Here is a 25,975-nt window from a genome sequence, read left to right as displayed (position 1 = left end):
AAAATACATATGAGAAAAAAAATGTATTTCATAATCCCACACCCCAAACCAGAGACCATTAACATTTCATTGTATAACATACTATAAGTATATATGGGGGGGTGGTGTATGAGATGATTTTATGCAAATTATTTTGTAACTTACCTTTTTCACTTAATATTTAGTATTTTCTCACATTACTAAATATGTTTCTACATTACCTCTTTGTGGTTGTGAATGGAATGTCAGATTGGATGTATCTTCATTTACTAAACGTCCAATATATGCCACGCTGTGATAAACATTCTTATGCTAAATTGGGAACACAACCATAATTATTTCATTAGCATAAATTTATAAAAGTAAATCTCTCTGTATGAATAGCTTTATACAGCTTAAGGGTTTTCTTGTTTTGTTTTTTAATGACCAGTGCCCACCTGCCCATCAGAAAGGTTGTGCCAATTTACCATCCCAATCATTAGTAGTTAAAGCAACTTTCAGATACTATATCATTTCATATTTCTAAAAAAACCATGTATCTTTCTGAAGAGTTTCTATAAAGATGATGAAGTAATGCTACATTTTCTTTTATCTACTATGGGAGTGCCCTTTTTCCCTTCAACTTTTATAAATTTTTAAGTATTTTGCTTCCTGATATAAAAAATGCAAAATACCACAAATTATTTAGTATGAGTAGCAAAGAAAGCACAAGATCATCTGAGCAATATAGTCTAAGAGAACATGGCTGCAGCTAAGGAACAGTAATGAAATTGATTAGTCAAGCTCCTATTTATAAATCTCTTGTCAAGAAAAATTATTTTTAAGTAAGTTTTTCTGCTTTCTTTGGTATTCTTAGTGTATTTGCATGAAAGATAATATTTTGCACTTTTATTTGAGATTTACCATTTTTTCTTATAAAAGAGAATCAGGCTTAGCCAACACTTGCATGTGCACAAACACATCATAGAAAGATAACTGACACATTTAAAGTAAGAAATAATGATGTTTCCCAGTAGAAATGTGATCATTAGTTATTTATTTATATTTATATTCATTTATACACTCACCTTTACACAAAAAATTTTAGACAGCAAATTTATATTTTAAATAACAGAATAACAAAATAATTGGCTAAACTTACTATTTTAAACAAACCAATAATTCCAAGACAAAGAGAAATACAAATATGTCAGTATGATAGCTCTGCTTGAATTTAAAATTTGATTCCATGAATTGTCTGCTCCTGTTTGAGCCACAGGTCTTCATTGCTAAGAAACATATCAAACTTACTTAATAAAAAACATTAAAATGACAATTTAATAATTTTCAATTATTAATACTTATTGCAAGAGGAAAATGTACACAAGTACTTAAAAGAAACAAATGGTTAATATATAAACTTTTCCATTTCTCTAGATAAAAGTCAGAAGAGCAGTGTTGGACTAAGATTACTTTTGAACAACTTTTGAAACATTTGATCAGGCTGCATTTTAAAAAACTAGCCCACTTTCCCCTTCAAAGATCTGAAAGGCAGAGGATAACATCAACATTTTCCTTTCTACTCACCCAGCATCAATCATGGGTGACAATCTCTATAAGATTGCTTTAAGGCCGGGCGCGGTGGCTCACGCCTATAATCCCAGCACTTTGGGAGGCCGAGGCGGGTGGATCACGAGGTCTGGAGATCAAGACCATCTTGGCTAACACAGTGAAACCCCGTCTCTACTAAAAATACAAAAAATTAGCTGGGCGTGATGGCGGGCGCCTGTGATCCCAGCCACTCGGGAGGCTGAGGCAGGAGAATGGCGTGAACCCGGGAGGCGGAGCTTGCAGTGAGCCGAGATGGCGCCACCGCAGTCCCGCCTGGGCGAAAGAGCGAGACTCCGTCGCAAAAAAAAAAAAAAAAAAAAAAAAAAAGATTGCTTCAAGTTGAACAATCTTTTAAACTAAGATTGTATTCTTAAAGAGAGATGAAGTTGGTATCTAAGAAAAAAAGAAACACTTTATTGATCCCCAAAGAGGCGTTAAGAAAGCCAAAGATCGCATAAGCCGTCTGTCTGGTAGTGGCAACAGCACAAGGAAAAGCTATTACTAAACATGACAGGGCCCACCAGGATGCGGAGATCTGCACATACAATCCCATTTTGCTACTTGTAATATTATTTATATTTCCTGCAAATTGGACAATATACATTTGGTAAGCTAACAAAGTTGATTCTAAAACAAAGAAATACTGGGCAAAAGAACTGGTAAGTGATTAACAAAGTCAGGTCTACTTCCATCAAGCACACACAATATTTATAAGTCATGTACTGTGTGAGATTGCTAGAGTGGCTACAGGACCGCTGAGCAAGACTCATCTCATGCTTCTTGAAAAATGCCTCCCAGTTTAAAGGCTAAGAGAGTGGCTCTGTAAATGCACGTTACACTTTGGAAGCTCCCAATATTGTAGAATAAAAACACAACACATTTGCATGCAAAATGCTTTATTCTCTCATTGTAATTTTCCAAATTTTTTTTTTTTTTTGAGATGGAGTCTCGCTGTGTCAGCCAGGCACCCAGGCTGGAGTGCAGTGGCGCGATCTCGGCTCACTGCACGCTCCACCTCCCAGACTCACGCCATTCTCCTGCCTCAGCCTCTCCGAGTAGCTGGGACTACAGGCGCCCGCCACCATGCCCAGCTAATTTTTTTTTTTTTTTTTGTATTTTTAGTAGAGACGGAGTTTCACCGTGGTCTCAATCTCCTGACCTCGTAATCCACCTGCCTCAGCCTCCCAAAGTGCTGGGATTACAAGCGTGAGCCACCGCGCCTGGCCAATTTTCCAAATTTTAAAATGTATTTTTTATTGGTATGAGTTGTCTCTATGATATGAGCAAATTACCTGTTTTTTTAGCTTACATTTTTGGAAGAGTGTTTTTTTGGTAGATTAACAGTATGAATTGAAAAAATGAAATATTATTTTCCAGGAACCATAGTCATTAGAAACTTCTAGAGGAAGAAAAAAATTCATGTAAATTGGTACTGTGCAACTCAGTAATTCTGAGAGCTTTAGTTCCTTCTTAATAGAGAACGATTTTGTCTGTGTATGAAACGATATGACTAAACACGGTGAGTTACTGAGAACTTAAACTCCAAAGGCAGCTTCACTTATATCCAGTGAATGCCTAAGTAGTCCATCTTTTACTGCATCTTATTGTGTGCAATAATGTCATATTTTGATTATTATGTTTCTTCTTTCTTTGTTTTTGTTTCTGGTCTTATAGAAGAATGGTATATCTCCTATGTCTTTTAAATCTCTGACCAGTAAGCACTTTCCTTTTCTGACTGTATAGAGGAGAGAGGAAACACTTTAGAAAGGACGCCAGACTCTTGCTTCTCAGAGACCAGCAGCATGGCATCATCTAGGAACTTTTTATAAAATCAGATTAATGGGCCCCTCCCCAAACATACTAAATCTCAACCTACTTTAAACAAGATCTCCAAGAGATACAAACACAAATCAAAGTTTAAGAAGCATTGTCCTGAAGCACCTTTACTCCTCTCAGTTCTGGTATTTCCCCCCGCCCCAACTCCAACTATTCTTCCATTTAGAAAGAGAGGCAACTATGTGAACAATGGCCCATTTGCAAATAGACATGAAATAAAGGTAATTATATTAATCTACTCTGTGTTTATGACCTCCTTCATCATCTAGAAACATCCACCCTCAGGGTGGGCAGGATTTGAACTATTACAGAAAGACTATAAAGGAAAAGAGAAAGAGAAAGTTAATGCTCAACGTACAGCATCCTAAGTGGAATGTTTTATGCTGTGAAAAGATAAAAGATTTTAAAATCCAAGTTTATTAAGAGAAATAATGTTTCTATCATCCCTTCCTTTCTCCCTTTTACTATATCACAAAGCAAGTGAATGTAGGATACAGGGTTTTTCATAGACTAGAGAAGATATCCATTCTAACTATTATGTAGGCCATGTTTTTTCTTATATTAGTTTTATTTTAAAATAATTTTATATTTACAGAAAAGTTGTATAGATAGTAGAGTTCCTGTATACCTTTCACCCAGCTTTGCCTAATGTTTATATTTTCTATAACCATGCCATCAAGTTAGAGATTAAAAACTTAACATTAGTACTATACTCAGACTGTATTCTCATATCCCAGCTTTTCTACTGTCCTTTTATTTTCAGCCCAACTTATGAAACCATATTAAATTTAGTGCATTAATGTCCTCCAAGTTGTGATTATTTCTTGTTCTCTCCTCGCCTTTCAGGACCTTAACTGTTCTAAAGAGAATTGGTTAGGTATTTTATAGACTGTCCCCATTTTGAGTTTGTTTAATGTTTTTTCATGATTAGACTATCCTTACAGCTTTGGCGGGAGAAAACAAGAGAGGTGATGTTAGGTCATGAATGTTTATCCTTGATGTATAAGAATAAACTCTGGAGGAAATAAAAAGCTTCTACTTCTGGACCCCAGAGATGGCAGGGAGAGAAAAGAGGCAGAAATAGGGCAAGCAAATAAGATGATCTTAGGGTTTTAGTTTTTATTCTCCTCTGCACACACACACCTTTTTGGGGTGGACCCTTATGGGAAGGGCAGCTTAGTAACAGCTAGATATGTATAGGGTTATCACAGGTCATTGGGTTAGTGGCTCACTTTCCCAGATGCAGGCTCTGGGTGGTTGTGTGCAGGTAAATGTTTAACAACTGGCTGGGGGGTGAGGATGTAAGGGAGGGCGGAATGCTGATTTGTAATATTTGCCAATTTCCAAGATATAAATACTCCTATCATGGCTGATTTCAAGCTACCAAAGTGATGTCACCCAGTGCAGAGTTGGGAAGAGCTGTGTGGCAGTACACCGTTAAATATCATTATGTAGTATTTCCACCATACACAGACAACAAGCACAGATAGTACTAAAGTGTAAAACAACAAATAGGAAGTGATCAGTTGAGGGCATTATCTTTATTTTTAATATAATATATTTGATTATAAGTTTATATTGTTTAATTTTCAACAATGGCTGTGTTTAAAAACTGGCTCACAAAATTCCTGAAAATTTACGAATCAGCTAAGGTATAAGCTGCCTCCAACATCCCACTGCTTCTAGAAGACTGACCATTTGGCTCAGCACCACATTCCATGTGACTCAGGAGGTACAGAGGTGACAGCAGAAGGTGGGTAGATATATCGGACTTAGAAAGCATCTGTCTCATCATGGCCTTTGTGTGGGAAGCAGGATCCACCAGGCTTCTTACTTCCCCACTGAGAGTGTTGGTGGACTGGCAGAGGACTAGGGGAAAAGAGGTCATGGGGCCTTTTTGATGCTTGGGGAAATGTTCGGAACTATGGCAGTAGCAGTAAGGGCAAGCACACAACATCTCAAAAGATCAGTTGGGTTCTAGTTATATTTCAGTGGTCCCAATTCCAGGGAGAAGATAAACTGAGCCTCTCTATATTAGAAACTATTGATTATTTAGAGGATAGTGCATGATCCAAGGGTGTCACAAGATTATAATAAGACCCCACTCATGTGCCCAGATCTATGTTGGGAATGAGATGGAAGAGGGAGGTAGTGAATCTAAGAAAGACTGTGCATTTTCCTATAAGAGACCGTGTCATCTATAACAATGTCACTCGAAGTGTGGTCCAAGGGCCAGTGCCAGTCCACAAACTGTTCCTGTTCGGGGGTGAGATAAATACAGATGAAAGTTCATGTTTAGAAACTTCTATCATAAATTGACATTGCCATGACATCCTAGTATGTGATCAATGGGCTGATCTTGTTAAACAGGATATAACCAGTTCAGTTGTGTAGAACTGGCATGGTGAGTTGCTTGTAGCAAAAGCTGAATACTGGTCATGCGCAATAGGACTATGTATTTGGTACATGATTGGAAAAATCAATCAGTTTGAGGAGGATTAACCTACTTTTTAAATAATCACTTTTGGATATGAAATAAACTCTGAATAGTTTAATCAGAGGTTCTTAAAGTGTGGCCTGTGGACCAAAATGTCGGCATCACCTGGGAACTCATTAGAAATGCAAATTCTAGGGCTCCACCTCAGATGTGCTAAATCAGAAACCTTGAGGGCAGACCCAGTAATCTGTGTTTTAACAAGCCCTCCAGGTGACTGATGCAAGTTTGCATGTTTGATTTTAAGAACTACTGGCTTCAATGTTGAAAGTGAAAGAAATATGTTCAAGCTAGAGGAGAATGAAACACTATTAATTAAGTGTCAATTATTCCTGCTAGACTGCAGAGCTGGAGCCCATGAAGATCAGACCAGGTAGAAAAAAGAAAGAAAACTAAATTTTCTTTGCACACTATATTTGAATGATATGCAAGTGGATGAGGCCAAGATCTGGAGTTGAACACTTAGTGGATGATCATTTTGGATTTTTCTCTACAAGCTTACTGCTACAAGCTTACTACTTGTGCCTCCACATTTCTTTCTTTCCTTTTTTTTTTTTGAGACGGAGTTTCACTCTTGTTGCCCAAGCTGGAGTGCAAGGGTGTGATCTCGGCTCACCACAACCTCCGCCTCCCGGGTTCAAGCGATTCTCCTGCCTCAGCCTCCCGAGCAGCTGGGATTACAGGCATCCACCAGCATGGCAGACTAATTTTGTATTTTTAGTAGAGACGGGGTTTCTCCCTGTTGGTCAGGCTGGTCTTGAACTCCTGACCTCAGGTTATCCGCCTGCCTCGGCCTCCCAAAGTACTAGGATTACAGGTATGAGCCACCACACCTGGCAGGCTCCACATTTCTAAGCATAACCCATTTCCCAGCCCACATCAGCGTAGAAGTGGTAAAAATAGGGTCACAGTACTGGCAACATTAATTTCTCTAGCTTTATTCTTACCATACAATTGCTGGCTTGCTGGCTTTTCTCACATTCCCTACAAATACTACTACTATTAATAGTTCAGGAGGTCCCCTCTTGGCTAATTTGTGTCAGCCATCTTTCTCCCTCTCTGCCTGGGTTGCTCTCCATCCCTAGGTTGCGTCCTTCCCAGGCAAGGTTGATCTGGTTTTAGCTTAGTATCTGATCTACCTGGATATTAGCCATATTACAGCCCAGAGGAAATTATTTCTGCTATTTGTGCTCCATTATTTACTGTGGGATGCCACAAGATCTTTTGAGACAAACTCTAATGTGCATACAAATCACTCAGGGCTCTTGTTAATGTGCAGATTCTGATTAAGTAGGTCTAGGATGCCTGAGTATCTGCATTTCTAACAAGCTCCCAGGTGAAGCCTACGCTGCTAGTTTCTGGACAATATTTTGAGAAGCGAGGTTGACAGCAGTGATTTTTTTCTATTTTTATTATGCCTTCTCCCCAGGTCTTGAACACAGGTGAAAGGGCAGAGTCTTAAGGTGACTAATTGTCCTGCTTTGACAAGGATTGTCCTGGAAATCCTATGATATGGGCTATCCCTCACTCTTGGGCAAACCAGGATGACTGGTCATCCTAGCCATCTGGATTGGTCATGCTAGCAATCTGAACAGCTCACCTCCTGCCTCTCCCCTCCATCTCCTTCCCAACTGACCGATGATATCCCTGTCTTGACTCTTTCCCCTTTAGGATAAATGTTTCCCTGTGGCTCTTCATTTTTCCTCCATGTAATGGGCTCTCCTTTGGCAGATTCGTATCCACCAGCCCTAAAGACATAGGCGTATTTGTAGCCAGTGCAGTTGGCTTAGTCCTTGGCATAGGCTTAGCTGCCCACTTTAAACCAATTTGGAAGGTTCCATTTAATGTTTCCCCACAGTTGGTCAGGACTGAAGGCTTACTTACTCCTCTCCTCTCTCTGCAGAAAGGTTGGGGCCATATTTGACAGTCTGCTCTCATTTTTTTTTTCACATAAACATTCTCATCCTGCCTGGCCTCTGCAGATCAAGTGGGTTTCCCCAGTGCCTGGGAGCAATGCTTGTTCTGCTTTGCCTCTTAGGTAAGTATGGGGATATTATTTGGAAATAGGAAAAAACAAAATCTTCATCTCTGGAGCTTGGCAAATACAGTGTGTTTTCCAGTACTTCTAATTATCCTTTTAATGCTGAAGTCATAGATATTGTAGATACAACCTCCTGCCTCATCATCCTAGAAATACGGCTGTGATTATGTCCACCCACAGTTGAAAATCTTCATTAGCACTGAACTTACAGAAAAATAATTTCCAAACTCCCCACCTTAATACAAAGTCATGGTTCTCAAAACTTTGCTATGCATCAGAATGACTTAGAGAGAAACAGATTGCTGGGTCCCACCCTGAGTTTCAAATTCACAATTCTTTTTGCATTTCTAACAAGTTAACAGGTGGTATTGACACTGCTGGTCAACAGATCACATTGTGAGAACCACAGACCCATTCCAGCTAGCCATATTCACATCCCTAACATCCAGTTCTAGTGCATGCCTCCAAATAGAACCCCGTATTCTCTGCTCATATTATGTGCTTTCCTACTCCATACCTTTGTTTAATTCATGTATTCACTTATAAATTCATTCATTCAACCAATAACTAATTATTTCACCAAACATTTTTTAAATACCAAAATGACTGGCTTTGTTAAGTGCCATCATGAAATTTATGGTACAAGGGAGAAAAGGAAAAAAGATACCCTTTTCATTTGCAGAGTGCTTCTTGGTTTCCAAAGAGCTTCCACATCCAAGCTCCCATTTGATCTTCTCCAGAGTCCTGAAAGACCAACAAGGCAGGGGTTATTCTACATCTCTCACAGGTGAAGAAGTTGAAGGCTAGAGGGGAGAAGTGGTTCATCCAAGGTAATGCCAACCTGTCTTTCCAATCCTGGGACAATGGTTTTTCTCTCAATTATACTACAGTTGTCCCTCCCCTCGGCATGCGCAGGGGATTGGTTCCAGGACACCCCACAGCATACCAAAATCCTGGTATACTCAAGTGGACCCTGCTGAATCCACGTAGAAGAAAAGTCGGTCCTCCCTATACATGGGTTTTGCATCCAGCAAATACCATATTTTTGATCCACTTCTGGATGACAAGAATCCACTCATACAGTTCAAACTTGTGTTGTTCAAGGGTCAACTGTGCTTCAGTCATGACTCATTGTATTTCCTCTCTTCTTGCTTTGCAAACTATACCCATTCTTTAAAGCCCAAACACTACCTATTCCATGAAACCTTCCTGGTAACCCCAGTTAAAATGATTTTTCCTACTTAAAACTAGGACAGTGCTTTATTTTGTCTCTCTAATGGCATTAAAAAAAATCTCCCTTTCTAGATGCCAATGTCCTTGAGAACGGAACAATAACTGACTCTCCTTTGTGTCTCCCATAGCACTCAGTTCTTAGTTCATAGTAGAAATTTGACAAAGCACTGAGAAATGAAGGATGAAGAGATGAGAATTTTGCCTGTTTTTAAGTTTACTCATAAGGTAATCAATGAAGGATATATGTAAAAATAAAAGTAGAGCTGTCTGTTATCTTTTTTCTTTCTACCTCCATAAATAGGGGTGGGAAGGACTAGCATTAATTGCTTGCTGGGTGCCAGGTGTTTTATGTTATGACATTTTTGCTCTCAGAACCTAATAGACAAATAATAGATAAATACAATTGTTCTCATTTTCAAGCAGAGGTAGTGAAGCTCAGAATTGTTTAGAAATTTGCCCAAGTTCAGATACTGAACTCATGTTAGAGAGGGAACCAAATCGATTCCATGTAAACTCATGTGGCAAAATGAATACATGAAATTGCTTCTAATTATACTATGACAGTAAGAAATTATCCAGTATTTTCCTATATAAAAAAGCAATTCATATGCACCAGTAATCTTGAGGTCATCTTTTAGTAACATTTTTTTCTCACCGTTTTACCACTTTTTATTGATTCACCACTTGCTGGTTGAATCCTTTGATCCACTTTTTCGAGAAGGAAAATGAATTTCACTACTACCAGACTCTGGTTCTTCATGTGACCAGTTATTTCTGGTTGTGAAATGCTGTCCTGAGACTTGGATGGTAAATCTGTCTTAATAAGTACTATTGTGTCATAACAGAACTTTCCTGTTAGAAAAGAGTGTGGAAGGTTTGGGGTAAATCCTGGAATGGGTCGGGGGAGGCATAAATCCAGAAACGCCTTCATGAATAAGCCTGAGAGGAATAATAACTTCAGCAAAAATGAAAAACTCAAACATTAAAGCAATGTGTTAAACATTTACCATATGAAAGAGCTGAGAATTATTAGGAAGTTTAACCAAAGGACTTTGCCAATGAATGTCAGATGGACTTAATTGAGGCAATTAAAACACAGACAGTATTAGTGAAATGGTGGACTCACCTACAAGGATTCACACGTGGGTTCTGCAGCTAACTTCTTACAAGAGCAGAGGCCTGCAATATTATGAAAACCAAATAGACACATTAAAGGCAATTGTTCTCACAAACGTATGAAATGCTAATTTGTATTCCTTCCTCTTACAGGTACTGCAATATCCTCCCTGGTAAAATCCTGTCAGTTCCATTGGTAGGGTTTGTTACAACGTCTTGTATCACTAGCCATTAAGATAGCTAACCATAAGTCTTGGTAACCTAACAGATATATATATTCAATTTTCATGAAACAACTTCAAGTAATGAGGGAATTCAACCAAAAGTTTCCAAATTTTTTTTGGATCTGCCACGTGGAACAAAAAGTTTTAAAGCACATTTCTAGGTTCTCTGGGGCACTTAATTCAAAAAAATCCCTGCATAGCAACTCTTCTATTTTTTAAAAAAACTTTCTATTGTTATTTAGCCTGTCAGGTAAAAAGTCATGCATCAAGAGACAAGTGGAATTGGTGACATTGATAGATATTTTCTCTAATTCAGTATTGATAATGTTAATGTAATATTGCTTTCAATAGACAGTTTCAATCACACATGTACATATGTTTAGAGATGCAACACAAACAGGGAGCCTGAGCTTACTGAAAGTTAAAGAACACACCAGACGTTTGATTTTTGTCACTGCCTCTGGGAAAGAATTCAGAAGCAACTCTTCAGCCAATGGCAGGTAGGTTCCTAGAAACCTCATATTGGGGAATTCATAGTAAGGATGAATAAAGATCCACATACAGAAATGAAACTTACTAATAGATGTGCCCATCTGAGGACCAGCTGGAGGGAACTGTCATTTTGCCTGGTCACCTAGGGGCTCTGAAACAATAAGCTTTGGTAGTAAAATAACAATAACAACAAAATAGCTTATGCTTGCATATTTTCCAAGTAACAGTGTTCTAAATAATTTAATCCTTACAATCATGTTATTAGGTAGTTACTACAATTGTCTTCATTTTACAGGATAAACTTAGAGACTTAGAAACAAAAGGTCAATAACTTGTCCCTGGTCACACATCTAATAAGAGATGACACAGGCAGTCTGAGCCCATGCTCTGATCCAATACATGCTACTACTTTTTAATATTTGTTTTTTAATATAGGCAACACACATTACTAAAAATGTGAGAAAATGAGAAAAGAAACTATTGTGCTACTAACCTCACATAACTGCCATTAACCTTTTGGGATATTTGCTTTCAATCATATTTATATGCATACATCACATCAGAAGTATTTGCCATGTTGCTAAAAGGGTTCAGAATGTTCACTTTTTAATACCTGCAAAATATCACACAGACCAGGTATACTGTACTTATTTAGCGAATGTTAGCTATTTAGGTTGCTTCCAAAAGCCTAAATAAAGCAGGTTAAAGTGCATGTGGAACCAGGCAGCCTGGTTCAAATCCTTGCCCCTCTATGCACTAGCTATATAATCTTGAGCAAGTTACTTGACTTCTCAATGTTTCAGTTTTGTCATCTGTACAATGAGGATAGTAATGTTCACTAGCACCATAGATTGTTGTGAGGATTAACCTGCATTAATTGAAATAAAGTATTTAAACATTGTCTGTAGTTATTACTATCATAAGTCTGTAGTGCATATCTTCATACATGAGGCACTGTGGATTTAAAAACTTACTTCCTATGGTACATTCCCAGAGATAAGATTACTGGGTTAAAAGATATAAATATTTTTTGTTCAAATAATGAATTCACATTGTCAAAGTATTTCCAAAAAGTGGTATATAGGTTTACATGTCACCAGTTAAATGAGAGAAACCATTTTCCAATACAGCTTTTCTGACTTTGTTAGGTATTAACATCAAACTTTCTATTGCTCTTGTTTGTTCTTCAACAATTTCTAATCTGTTCTTATATCCAACTACTGAGTTTTTAATTTCAGTTAATTTTTCAGTTCTGGAATTTCCATTTGATTCTTTATCACAGTTAATAGTAATCTGTTGAAATTTTCTATCTCCTTATATAATTTTTAAAAGTTAGCATAGATATTTTAAAATTTGTTAATCCTATATCTGGATCTCCTCTAGCTCTGTTTTCAGTCCTTTTATCTTGTCTTCTGGTATGCCTGGTAATTTTATTGAATGCCAGACATTGTGTATGAAAAATTGTAGACATAATTTAGAACTCTGGAAGATCATCTCTTCTTTTTTTTTTTTTTTTTTTTTTGAGATGGAATCTTGCTCTGTTGCCCAGGCTGGAGTGCAGTGGCGCAATCTCGGCTCACTGCAAGCTCCGCCTCCCGGGTTCATGCCATTCTCCTGCCTCAGCCTCTCCGAGTAGCTGGGACTACAGGCGCCCGCCACCACGCCCGGCTAATTTTTTGTATTTTTTTTTAGTAGAGACGGGGTTTCACTGTGGTCTCAATCTCCTCACCTTGTGATCTGCCCGCCTCGGCCTCCCAAAGTGCTGGGATTACAAGCGTGAGCCACCGTGCCCAGCCGGATCATCTCTTCTTTAAGTGATGTTTTACTTTAGTTTCTGACAGGCAGTTAGGATCTCTCTTAAATTCTCTGCTCTCAAGCCCTCTCCACTGTGGAGCTCTCCAGTGCTTTTAAACAAACGTTGGTAGATTTTATTCAACTTTTCTATTTGTTCTACTTGTCCTTATAGGATGAGCTGATCTAAATGTAACAGCTGAAAGTGTAAGTCCTTGACATCAATTTTAAATAGTTGATTAAACCTAAACATAACTCATTTTTTTTTGTTTCAGTGTATATTCATTTGATTATTATTAAGGCTGGATTTTTATGTGCTTGCAAATGTGTTATATTTCATATTTTATGAAATGTGATTTCATTCTTATCTCATATATTGATTAAGTATGAGTTTGTATGAGCTCTTGTGAAATAATCATATCAACTCTTTGTTATTATGTTCAAATAATTGCAATTGCACCTAGGCCACCCTTTGCTTGTTATATTGTTGTTTTAACATAATCAAGTGTTTAATATAATCAAATCTATTTTACTGTTCACTTTGCAATTTTGTTACAATGTTTTAAGCCTATAAAATAAAGTCTCATTAGACTTCCTAAGGTTTGAGTTTGCGTAATGTATTTTATGTATATAATGAGTGTAAAAGCTGATTTTTTTTTCCAAACTGTTAGTCCATATATTGCAAAACATTTTCCCTCTCCTTTAATTTGTGGTCCAGCCATTATCAAATATTTCATTTTTATATATAATTTATTTGCCCACATGTTTGGCCTCATTAATATATTTATTTTGGTGCCAGTATGGTTTTAATTATTATAACTTTATTATATATTTTAATATTTGATGAGACTAGTCACTCATTCTTCTTCTTTCTAAAAATTGAACTTTGCTATTCTTGACTACTTTTTCTTCTAGATTTATAATAAAATCAAATTCCTCTCACCACTACCTCAAAAAGTAAAAAATGAAAGGGAGATTGTTATTATATTTCCATTAAACTTGGGAAATAATTAACAATATAAAAATGTTATCCTTCACACTTGAAACCAGTTTGTGAATTTGTTTTTTATAGCTCTCTCTTTTAAAAGTTTATGTTTGAGTTAATGATTGCTTACATTTATACTGCTGATTTATGTTAATGTTTATATGTTTTAATATTTTACTAATTATTAAGTTTATTTATGTTTTCATTGACTACTTTGGGTTTTTAAACTATAAAAATATTTTTTCAATACATAATGTTGTATCTCTTTCTTCATTCTATATAGCTTTTCTTTCCTTGGTATGTTTTATTACATTGATCAGACTTTTAAAAATACTATTAAATGATATTACTACGGCAAAACCATTATAGCAACTTCCATCCCATCCTGTTTTAAATATGTACATTTTTAGTATTCTGAATTAATTTTGATATTAATAATTAGGATACAATATTTATTATTTTGAAAAATATTTTGTTTTTTCTATTTTCACCATTTTATCAGGAACAGATAGTTAATTTTCTCTTCTGCTTTCAAAAAACCTATTAAATTAATAATTTATTTCTTATTTAACCTACTGATACAAAGTATTTCACTTGTATAGCTCCTAAATTTGTAAACTTTTGTACTGCTTGTATATATATTATTTTGCTGTGGTAAGTAATACTGTATTTTTAACACAGAATGTATAAATTATTTTTTATTTGTAGTTATTTAATGCATAATCTTTCAGTACTATTATTCCTTCAGTAGAACGACATTATTAACAAGTATACAATAGTCCCTTTTGTCATGTTTACTGTTTTGGAGTTTTTTTGCCAAAAATTCTGCCCTGTTTGATAGTCATATTGTATTTTTTAGTTGGACATGAACATGTTAGGCTGGAAAAAACTTTGCCATTAAAAAATAATTCTGTGTCCTTTTTCTTTAAGTATGACTTTTTTAAGCACCACCAAATCATTGACTTTCATTTTAATTTAATCTAAGGATCTTTCCATTTGAATAGGAAAATTTAAGCCATTTATACTTGTCATATTTTTTAAGCTTGATTGGACTTAAACTTTCTTCTCTTCAATAGTTCCTTGTTGTCTTTCCATTTTGTCTTTTGAATGGACTATGTTTGCTTTTTTATCTTTGATAATTATTTAGAAAATAGATACCCTGCTTTCAATTCTACTAGTGCCGACATTAAATTGTCTACAACTACACTTTTATATGCATTCTTATTTAATGACTTGAAAATAAAGCAACAATGCTGCTTCTTATAATGCTTTTATTTCCTTCCTGTCCTCTTTCCATATTGTGATCACTAGGTATAGATGCTTTATTTCTATATGTAATATAAACTTTTGCATCTAAATGTAAACTTATGCATCTAAATGTAAAACCTTCCAGGATTATTTTATTGAAAACATTGCTACCTTAGTAAAAAATATCTAGCTATCAGCATCAATTCCCAATTCACTTTTATTTCACTGTATTTCATTTATTTTGTCTTTGCCTTCAATGCTTAGTATTAATCTTTTTCATTGGAATTTCTTATTCCTGAGTTTTTATACTATCTCATCTCTCAGTGATCTGGACAATATTTCTCTGCAATTTTTAAGGAAAAGACATTCGGTTGTTATATTCTCTGATACCTGGAAGATTTTGTTATTCTGTTGCTTTTATGCATAAGTTGATAATTGGGTAGGCATAAAACGTTTTATAGAACAACACCATTTCTACATAAATAGCTGTAGTTCCAAATATACCATCGTGTTAAAACTAATACTAGCTGGTACAATGCAAATGATGTAGCTTAGTGCATCATTGTGGTTATCTCCAATTCCATTTGTAAAATATCAGGAAGTAGAAGTGATTGAACTCTCATACGGAAACAACCAGAGTTTCTAGTATACTTCAAACTTGTTTCTCTTAAAATTATGTGGACATTTACCTGTGTTCTTTAAAAAGTTCTTGTTCTATATAAGAAAGATGAAGGCAATCTACAAAAGCGTGTATGTTTTTCCTTCACATGTACTTTAAGAAATTTTCTGTGTCCCAGAAATTTAAAAATTTATTTACTTATGCCTTGCATTCCTTAATTTTGCTCAAAAGAAATCCTACAATGTCAGTGTAGTTGTTACATATGGAAAGTTTTATATTATTATAACAAGTTTTTCCTTCTGATCCATCTGCTCTATTTTTAAAACACTCATTATTTTATTTATAAATTCAAGAAAAGAATGTTTATTTAACAATAATAGTATATACTATATGTTAAGCTATGTCTTTGGGGTTGGGTAACAACAAGATGTTTATTGCCATTAAGTAGCTTATATTCTAAATTAGAGCTCCATAATTTGTCATCTAATTACCTCTTATCCATTTAACTCTATTCATTTCCTTGGATGTTTATGAAGTTATGAAGTTTTTCCTCTATATCTTTGATTTCTATTTCTGCAAAACGGAAGTTACGTCTAGTACATTTTTTTCATTTGGTCATGATCTATTTTTATTTTCACCTGTTCTTGTTTAATTAAAAACAATATAGTCTCTCCTACTATATTGTTATAATTACATTCCTAAGAACATTCATATTATCAAATTGGTATTATAAAAACAATTATTTCCAGAGGAAAGGGGGCTAGGGGCCAAAGAGTTTCAAATGCGTAACAATAAAATAATTTTTACTACAATCTCAACAATAAATGTGTTTCTATATCTCTAAATGTTTTTTTAACTCAAATTACAACTAATGATTTGGTCTACAAAAACAAATATATACAATTCTAAACATTATTGATCAAGTAATGGAACACCTACAATGTAAAATAAGATCAGATCTTAGACAAGAAGTTTCCAGGACCATAAAATAAATTACATCAGTTTGTGACTGCCCATGGTAAAGACTATAACAGTAATTGAGCAACTAGCCATTCGAACAAATGTATTCCCATTTTTTTTTTATGGAACAACTTCATTTCTACATGGATAGCTCTACTTCTAAATATGCCATCATGTTAAAACTGATAATAGCTGGTAAAATGCAAATGATGTATCCTAATGCATCAATGGTGTTATCTCCAATTTCATTTATAAAATCCTCAGGACGTAGAAGTGATTGGACTCTCATTTGAAAACAACCACAGTTTCTGGTACACTTCATGTACTCGGGGATATTAATTGCCCCACCTCCAAAAGCTGCAAGGAGACCCCACCAAGTGGGAACCCAAAAGGAAAAGAACCCATGCTTTCAGTGTGCTTCCATGAAATTCCCTTTTCCTGTAAGCTCACAGAGTCAGCTTCTGGCACTTACAACTAGAAAACAAAGGAGAAAACAGAAAAGATCAAAGAAAAAATATCTGTGTGGTGCTAGCATATTTCAAGTCACCCATGCACTAGGCTCAAGAAGCCATCAGATGGGAAGTTTTTTATGTTTGTCCATTAAAATGCAGAAATAAAGTTCTGGCCAGGAGCAACTTTCACTCTGTTAGCAGAGGAAACTCTCAAGATATTTCAAGGTCAGCAATACAGAAGACCATATGATAGGGTTTGGCTGTGTCTCCACCCAAATCTCATCTTGAATTTTCACATGTTGTGGGAGGAACTTGGTAGGAGGGAATTGAATCACTGGGGCAAGTCTTTCCCATGCTGTTCTCGTGATAGTGAATAAGCCTCACAAAAAAGAGGAGTTCCCCTGCACAAGTTCTCTCTCTTTGCCTGCTGCCATCCATGCAAGACATGACTTGCTCCTCCTTGCCTTCTACCATAATTGTGAGGCTTCTCTAGCCACGTGGAACTGTAAGTTCAATTAAACCTCTTTCTTTTGTAAATTGCCCAGTCTCAGGTATGTCTTTATCAGCAGTGTGAAAACAAACTAATACACCATAGGACCATGTTAGCAAGCAAACTGGAATTGAAGAAGCAAACCCTCCATCCCTTCCAACAACTGACATATTCTTATTTCTTATATTTTTATTGTTGATACTTTCTTTTTCCAGATGATTCTGAAGCTTTTAAAAAGTAATTCAGTAGAAGAGTGTTCATATACTGAAACTCACTTTGCGTCTTTCTAGAGTCCCCCAAATTGGAATCTTAAAACATGCATATTAGGATAAAAAAGCAGCTTAAAAACAGTTTTGTTGAGTAAGTCTATTTTTTAATTCAATGAATGATTTTAAAAATTAGCTTCATTGTTTTTTAATTTACCATCTGTTAACTCAATAAATATGAGTTCTTAAAGTTATCCTAATTGTCTTGGAATTTGCTGTTTTTGAAGTTGATTAGAATTATTTAAATTAATTTTATTGTATATCCAGACTAGAACAAATCATGTCTGGATTTGAATAGATCTTGGCTAATAATTTATAAATAAATGTGCCCATTTCTAAAATGAACCATCTTTGTTTTGGCCCTTAATAGGTATTAGTCAATATGTAGATAAGCAGAGAAGAGATGCCAATATTAGATAATCAAAGAAGTAAAAAACCAACACAACAATAATTGTTGCCATTAAAAACTGTGACCAAATGCAAAATTTTTGTGAACTCTGTCTTGTGTCTAATGAAGAGTAAATGTACAGTGGATCTCAACTGCGATGCAATTTCTTTTCACTCCACATTACAAGAGATGAAAGAAAATGCTATGTTTCTTTAAACATCATCCTGCCTCTGGTCACAGCTTACTGGAATAAGGGTGGTCACTGGACCCACGCAGGCCAATCAGACTCTTTCCTGAGAATTGTGAAAGACAGGAAGATGGTCCTTTCTCAGGGTGGACTGACTGAAAATGGCTCAAGAACAATTGGAAACCATGATTTGCTGTGTGAACTGAGGAGGCGGGGAGCTGGAATACTCTGAGGAAGAAAGACAAAGATGAGATATGGAGAGAAGGAATTGACTTGGTTCCCTATAGCACTTCAATAGGTCTTCTATTCTTTTTTTTTTTTTTTTTTTTTTTGAGACGGAGTCTCTCTCTCTCACCCAGGCTGGAGTGCAGTGGCACAATCTTGGCTCACTGCAACCTCTGCCTCCCAGGTTCAAGTGATTCTCCTGCCCCAGCCTCCCAAGTAGCTGGGACTACAGGTGTGTGCCACCATGCCCAGCTGATTTTTGTATTTTTAGTAGAGACAGGGTTTCACCATGTTGGCCAGGATAGTCTCGATCTCCTGGCCTCATGATCTGCCCACCTCGGCCTCCCAAAGTGCTGGGATTACAGGCATGAGCCACTGTGCCCAGCCAGTTCTTCTATTCTTTTTTTTCTTTTTTTATTTTATTATTATTATACTTTAAGTTTTAGGGTACATGTGCACAATGTGCAGGTTTGTTACATATGTATACATGTGCCATGTTGGTGTGCTGCACCCATTAACTGGTCATTTAGCATTAGGTATATCTCCTAATGCTATCCCTCCCCGCTTCCCCCACCACACAACAGTCCCCAGAGTGTGATGTTCCCCTTCCTGTGTCCATGTGTTCTCATTGTTCAATTCCCACCTATGAGTGAGAACATGCGGTGTTTGGTTTTTTGTCCTTGCAATAGTTTACTGAGAATGATGATTTCCAGTTTCATCCATGTCCCTACAAAGGACATGAACTCATCATTTTTTATTAGACCTAAAACCATAAAAACCCTAGAAGAAAACCTAGGCACTACCATTCAGGACATAGGCATGGGCAAGGACTTCATGTCTAAAACACCAAAAGCAATGGCAGCAAAAGCCAAAATTCACAAATGGGATCTAATTAAACTAAAGAGCTTCTGCACAGCAAAAGAAACTACCATCAGAGTGAACAGGCAACCTACAAAACGGGAGAAAATTTTCGCAACCTACTCATCTGACAAAGGGCTAATATCCAGAATCTACAATGAACTCAAACAAATTTACAAGAAAAAAAACAACCCCATCAAAAAGTGGGCAAAGGACATGAACAGACACTTCTCAAAAGAAGACATTTATGCAGCCAAAAAACACATGAAAAAATGCTCATCATCACTGGCCATCAGAGAAATGCAAATCAAAACCACAAGGAGATACCATCTCACACCAGTTAGAATGGCCATCATTAAAAAGTCAGGAAACAGGTGCTGGAGAGGATGTGGAGAAATAGGAACACTTTTACATTGTTGGTGGGACTGTAAACTAGTTCAACCATTGCGGAAGTCAGTGTGGCGATTCCTCAGGGATCTAGAACTAGAAATACCATTTGACCCAGCCATCCCATTACTGGTACCCAAAGGACTATAAATCATGCTGCTATAAAGACACATGCACACGTATGTTTATTGTGGCACTATTCACAATAGCAAAGATTTGGAACCAACCCAGTTCTTCTATTCTTAAGGCTCCATTGCATCCCTGATTTTGGATTGCATGAAAATCCCCCATGTGCTTTGCTTAAGCTCACAGAGTCAGCTTCTATCACTGCACTGCAGCCTGGGTGATATTGTGGAGCCCCTGTCTCAAAAACAACAAAGCAAAACAAACAAAAAACTTGAACTAAATGCACAAGAGAGGAAATCCTTCTAGTAGTAATGTTTGTTTAATAAGGAATTTCCAGATATCACTCCTCACTCTGCTTTTCTTTAGACATAACTTTTTAATTAATTAATCGTAGAAATGCAGTCTTGCTATGATGCCCTGGCTTGACTTGAACTCCTGAGCTAAAGGGATCCTCCTGCCTCAGCCTCCTGGGTAGCTGGGACTACAGGCACATGCCATTATGCTAAGTTTTACATTTTAACATGTAATTTACCTATTTTTTATTTTATGGTTATTGTTTTCTGTGGCTCATCTAAGAAATCTTTGTCTATCTACAACTTACATTATGTTTCCCTATACAAGCTTTATACTTGTAGCTTCTACATTTGGATCTATAATCCATTGCAAATGAATTTTGTGTATGGTATGATATGGATAAATGTTGTTTTGTTTTCCCACATGGATATCTATTTATTCCAGCATTATTTGTTGAAAACACTTTTCTCTGCACATTGGATTACTTTGGTGAAGGTAACAGTTGGGGGAGGGTATGGAAAAGCCATCTGAAACTAAACTAACGACAATACTAAAATGAAGAGGTAGATATTTTATTTTTATTAATTGTATTAACAAGCTTAAGGAAATGATAGCAGCTTCTTCACTTAACAAAAATAGGGGTTAATAATTCATTCATCAGAATTTACTTCCGTGAACTCACACGTAATACACCTAAGACCTATCTGATAACTAAGTCAACTCAGTTTTGTCTTCCACACTGTTGCCTGCTTACCCCTTTTCATTATCTGTATAGCGTGTATCCATTATGTTTCAAACATTAATGGGAACCAGGCATGCTGGGATCCAGGCTGGGGCTGTATTCATTAGATGAATACATCTGTCCAAGATTATTAAATAAACACAAACTGATAACCAAATCAAAGCAAGATTCAATTGCTGGTCCTGCTTGTTTCTTTGTCCCATTTTTTTTGTACTACAGCTTTGTCTTTTCAATTGCATCAACCAACTTCCAGGTTATCTCATGAAGATCCTAGAGTAGTACTATTATTATATGTCTGGGATGACTTCAAAGTGTCACATCAAACATACAATAATGATTTTGACCGATTCTCAAAATCCACTGATTCCCATAGCACAAGTCACAGATCACCTGCACATGAATCACCTTCATAGCTGATATGGTTTTGCTCTGTGTCCCCACCCACATCTCATGACAAATTGTAATCCCCACAAGTTGAAGGTGGGACCTGGTGGGAGGTGACTGGATCATGGTGGTGGTTTCAATGGTTTAGCACCATCCCCCTAGTGCTGTCTCAAGATCTGATGATATCTGATGGTTTAAAAGTGTGTGGCGGTTCCTCGCTTGCTCTCTCTATCTCTCGTGCTGCCATGTAAGACATGTCTTGCTTTCCCTTCACCTTCTGCCATGATTGTAAGTTTCCTGAGGCCTCTCCAGCCATGTGGAACTGTGAGTAAATTAAACCTCTGTTCTTTATAAATTACCCAGTCTCAGGTAGTTTTTATAGCAGTGTGAAAACGAACTAATACAATAACACATGTGGAAAATCCTTAATATTTTCCCCAAACACTGAGGTAAATAGGTGAGGCACCTGGCACTGGGACTGTGACCATCTTAGGTACTTCTCAGCCCCTGCTTTGTCACGTTGAGGGCTGAATGCCTCAACGTCTTGGAACACTGGTTATATTTTGGTAACATTTTTGGATCATTCATCTCTAAATACGTCTTAAAAATGCTCAGTAGTGGAAGGAGATCTATAGCTTTGGCTAAAAAGCACCCATTTTCCTTATTTCTAAAAAAATTAATCCCAATTTGTCTTGGAGAACCATCCCACCTTCACGTCCAAGCCCACATGGTTTGAGTAGAGTGACTGTACTCCCAAATCCAAGATGGGCATTTGACTCAAGGCTGCTGAGGAGTGAATCGCAGGTGCTCACCATGGTGATGGGTGCAGGTATGGGTACCTGACATAATCTAATACAGTCAAGTTGGGCGTAGTTCTTTAGCTGGAAAATTTGAGAAAAAGGAATACCCTTTGTGCTGGGGTTTCTATGTCAGAAGAATGGAAGCTAGGAGAAAAGGCAGATTAAGAATGAAGTTCTTAAAAATGAACTCCTTAAAGGAAAAACCAGACTAAGAATAAAGTTAAAAGAGAAGAAAGCATAACCAAGAGATGGTTGGTGACATTATTTGAACAGCTAGATCTAATTATGCCTTAAGCAGTCCTTGCATTGTATTTTCCAATTTATGTGCGGGGAGGGGAAGAGAGGGGGGACAAAAAATGAAGCAAAATAAAAAATAAAACCTTCTTTTTTAAGTCGTATTTTTGCTCCTTACAACCCAAGCCCCAAATCCATGTGGATTGCTGAATAGCATCTGGTTCTACCAAATCTGAATTTCTGGGCATGGACTCAAAGAACCTGCATTTTAAACAAACACTCTATTTAATTCCATACACAATAAAGTTTAAGATCACATCTTTGTTTTGTGGCTGAGGAAACTGAGACTTTAACAAAGTGTCTTTCCCAAGATCATTCAACATTATCTATTTATTCAAGGTGTGGAGGATTATCAGTGAAAAGGACAAAAATCTCTCTCTTTATGGACATTAATAAGCCAGCTCGTTAGTAACAGAATGGGAAATAGAATTCAGTTCAGCTCTTTTCTTTTTTGTGACTTGATTTCCCTAAGGTCATGCTCTAATAATTTTCTTCTTTACCCCAACACATTTCTGATTTAAAATCTGAACATTTAAATGGCAAAGATTCTACACTTGGGCAACATTCATAGCACATAAAAACAGGAGGTACTTTCATAGTTTTGAGGTAAATGTAACTAATGTAACTAGTGTATATGGTCTGCTAATCATAGGCATTTCCACCAACCTGATAAAGGAGACAGCGCAGCAAAAGGAAGAAAATGCAGTTCCCATTCTTCCCCCCAAAGTCTGAAGCAGCTGAAAGATCTTTAAAGACTCTTGTTTTTCTTTAAAATTCATGCAGAATGCTACAGTTAATTCCATTATATGTGTGACTGTTTTCATAAGAAAATAATTTCTAAAATTCTCAAGTAAAAAATAAATATTCCAGAAATAGAAGCCATAATTCTTCTTTGGCTTGTGTACCCCCAGCACAACATCATGTCATCCAGGAGTAAGTACTTATATCCCACTTACATCCTAGTAAATTCATTTTGCTATTCTGAAGCACTCTGCATCTACTAACCCCATCTACTATTAGCATCCCTGTAACATGGATGAGGAAATTGAGGCATAAAGAAATTAGGAGATTTGCTCTAGGTCACATAGGTAGCAACTAATTGAACCAGAATTAGAATCCAGACAGTTGGACACCTAATGTGGCTTTGCCTAGATGTATTTATTTACTCCAAAGTTCACATAAAATATAATTTGCTCATGCTGCCCCTTCATATTCAAAACTCACAGAACACATAAAATGGATGATTTTTATTGTTTATAAGTTAGACAAAACAACTCAGGAACGTTGACTTTCTTTTAGTCAATAAGATCGAAAAAAATTTGTAATCTGTAGAGCCAAGTTGTCAAGAACTTAAAGACCTGATGGCCCAGTGAATTGAATGACTTTAAGAATGTGGATGTACCCATGGGACCAAATCTACAAGAAAATGGTCAGCATGCATTATGAAAGGATACCTAGTATTTCTAACATTATAACGGTTATAGGAAAGTGTGGGGTGTTGCTGCATATTTCTGACTATTGAGTGGCAGGCAAGTCTGGCATCAAAGCAAGAGAGCAGCTAGGAAGAGTAAGTAATTAGTGGACTCAATTAAAAAAATAACAAAAATTAAATATCCTCAAGACAGTCCTTAGGCACATGGCTATGGGATAGGTTGAGATAAAATAGGCAATAGTCTTCCTTTATTTGAGGTTTCTCTTCTGGAGTTTCAGTTACCTGAGGTCAACTGCAGTCTGAAAATAGGTGAGTACAGTGTAATAAGTTAACTTTGAAAGAGAGAGATCACAGTCTCTTTTATTACAGTGTATCATAACTATTCAATTTTATTATTAGCTATTGTTAGTAATATCTTACTCTGCCTAATTTATAAATTAAACTTCATTACAGGTATGTATGTATAGGACAAAACAGTATACATACGGTTCAGTACTATCCACAGTTTCAGGTATCCACTGGGGATCTTGGAACATATAACTTGCAGATAAAGAGTGGCTACTGTTCTCCAACGGGTATAAACACTTTGACCTTCAGTAGAAATATACATGCAAAAGCTATACAAAATTTGTCTGTAGGTCAAAATTAGCTTAAGGACTAACAGTGTACTTCAAAATATGGATAAGTTGACAACATTTAATATTCAATTTTTCATATAAATCTAAATTTCCTGCTTTTCTTTGGAGAATGGAGGCATCAATGGCATTTACTATCCCATTTGGACAGAGGACATATTCTTCACATTGCCACAGCCCCACCACTGCTTATAGTCTTAACTTGGTCTGCTTCAGTCATGTACATCCATGCATGGCCCAAGGTAGATATAAGAGTTTGCAATTCCTGATGTATGGGATGATGTCCAAACTCCAGATAATGTCTGCAAGGCCATTCAGAATTTTCAGCCTTTACAAAGACCCTATGTGCCAGCCTCACTGAATTCCTTACAGTTCCATAAACAATAAGCTTTGTCATGTTCAGTGTCTTTGTCCATGCTGGTCTCCCTGGTTGAAATATCCCCTCTCTCCCTCCTCTTTCTGCCTGGAGAAGTCTCACTTATCCTCAAGACTTAGTTTAAGTGTCAGTTCCTCTATGGAGCTTTTCTAAATCCTGCCAGCTAGCTATTTGCTTCTTTCTAAGTGTTCACATAACACTTTGTGCTTCTATTAGCATTATAATGACTTTTAATTCTGTCTGCCCAATCAGAAAATGTGTTTCTTGAAGAGGAGAACTCTTAATCATCTCCATATCACAGTCCTTAAAAGAGTGCCTGCCTTCTACTAGGTAGAAAATGAGTATTTATTGAATGAACAAAAGTAGGATAAATGAATTAATGAAGGATTTTTAAAATTTGTGTTACAAAATCAGATAACACATTTGACGTTCACAACAAGGGAAGTAGCTACTCAAGACCAAATTTTAAATTTTGATAACGATCATGACATTTTCAGATAACAGTTGTTAAAATGCCTGTTTATTATACCCTTGCCAGGAAAATAAGTCCTGAGAAAATAGAATGTATATAATATTAGTAAATATAAAAGAGTGACGTAAAATTGATAGGAAGCCACACTTTGTTAGGGGTTCTATGGTTGCAGGAGGTTGTAGTGTTGCATTCAAAGAGACCGTAGAGAGTAAAAGAAGTCACACAATATGTTGCAGGAAGTCAGGCACCCCAAACAGAGGGACCAGCTGGAGCCGCAGCAGAGGAACATAAATTGTGAAGATTTCACTTTAATATGGACACATATCAGTTCCCAAAATTAATACTTTTATAATTTCTTACACCTGTCTTTACTACAATCTCTGAACATAAATTGTGAAGATTTCATGGACATTTATCAGTTCCCAAAATTAATACTTTTATAATTTATTAGGCCTGTCTTTAATCTCTTAATCCTGTTATCTTCGTAAGCTGAAAATGTACATCACCTCAGGACCACTATTGTGTTAAACTGTACGAATTGATGGTAAAACACGTGTGT

The 25,975-nt window shown here is 36.5% G+C and overlaps 1 long non-coding RNA gene across 2 annotated transcripts in view; it reads right to left on the bottom strand.

Moving 5' to 3' along the window:
- Positions 1-229: 229 nt before the first annotated feature.
- The window catches only part of LOC105740158, a 30,922-nt gene continuing 5,176 nt past the window's right edge, over positions 230-25,975 (bottom strand). Inside the window, exons 2-5 of one of the 2 annotated variants that reach the window (XR_004031297.1) lie at positions 11,091-11,156; positions 10,300-10,352; positions 8,608-8,684; positions 230-291 (exon numbers count right to left, since the gene is read on the bottom strand). This is a non-coding gene — a long non-coding RNA (uncharacterized LOC105740158). Of the gene's footprint in view, positions 292-5,568; positions 5,662-8,607; positions 8,685-10,299; positions 10,353-11,090; positions 11,157-25,975 lie in introns of those variants that run through there. The other variant, XR_004031296.1, reaches the window with a different exon arrangement.

This window comes from Nomascus leucogenys, chromosome 8, assembly GCF_006542625.1.
Source record: "Nomascus leucogenys isolate Asia chromosome 8, Asia_NLE_v1, whole genome shotgun sequence".
NCBI lineage: Eukaryota > Metazoa > Chordata > Mammalia > Primates > Hylobatidae > Nomascus > Nomascus leucogenys.
The sequence above is the reverse complement of the archived record's forward strand: the minus strand, read 5'-3'. Positions and strand labels throughout refer to the sequence as shown.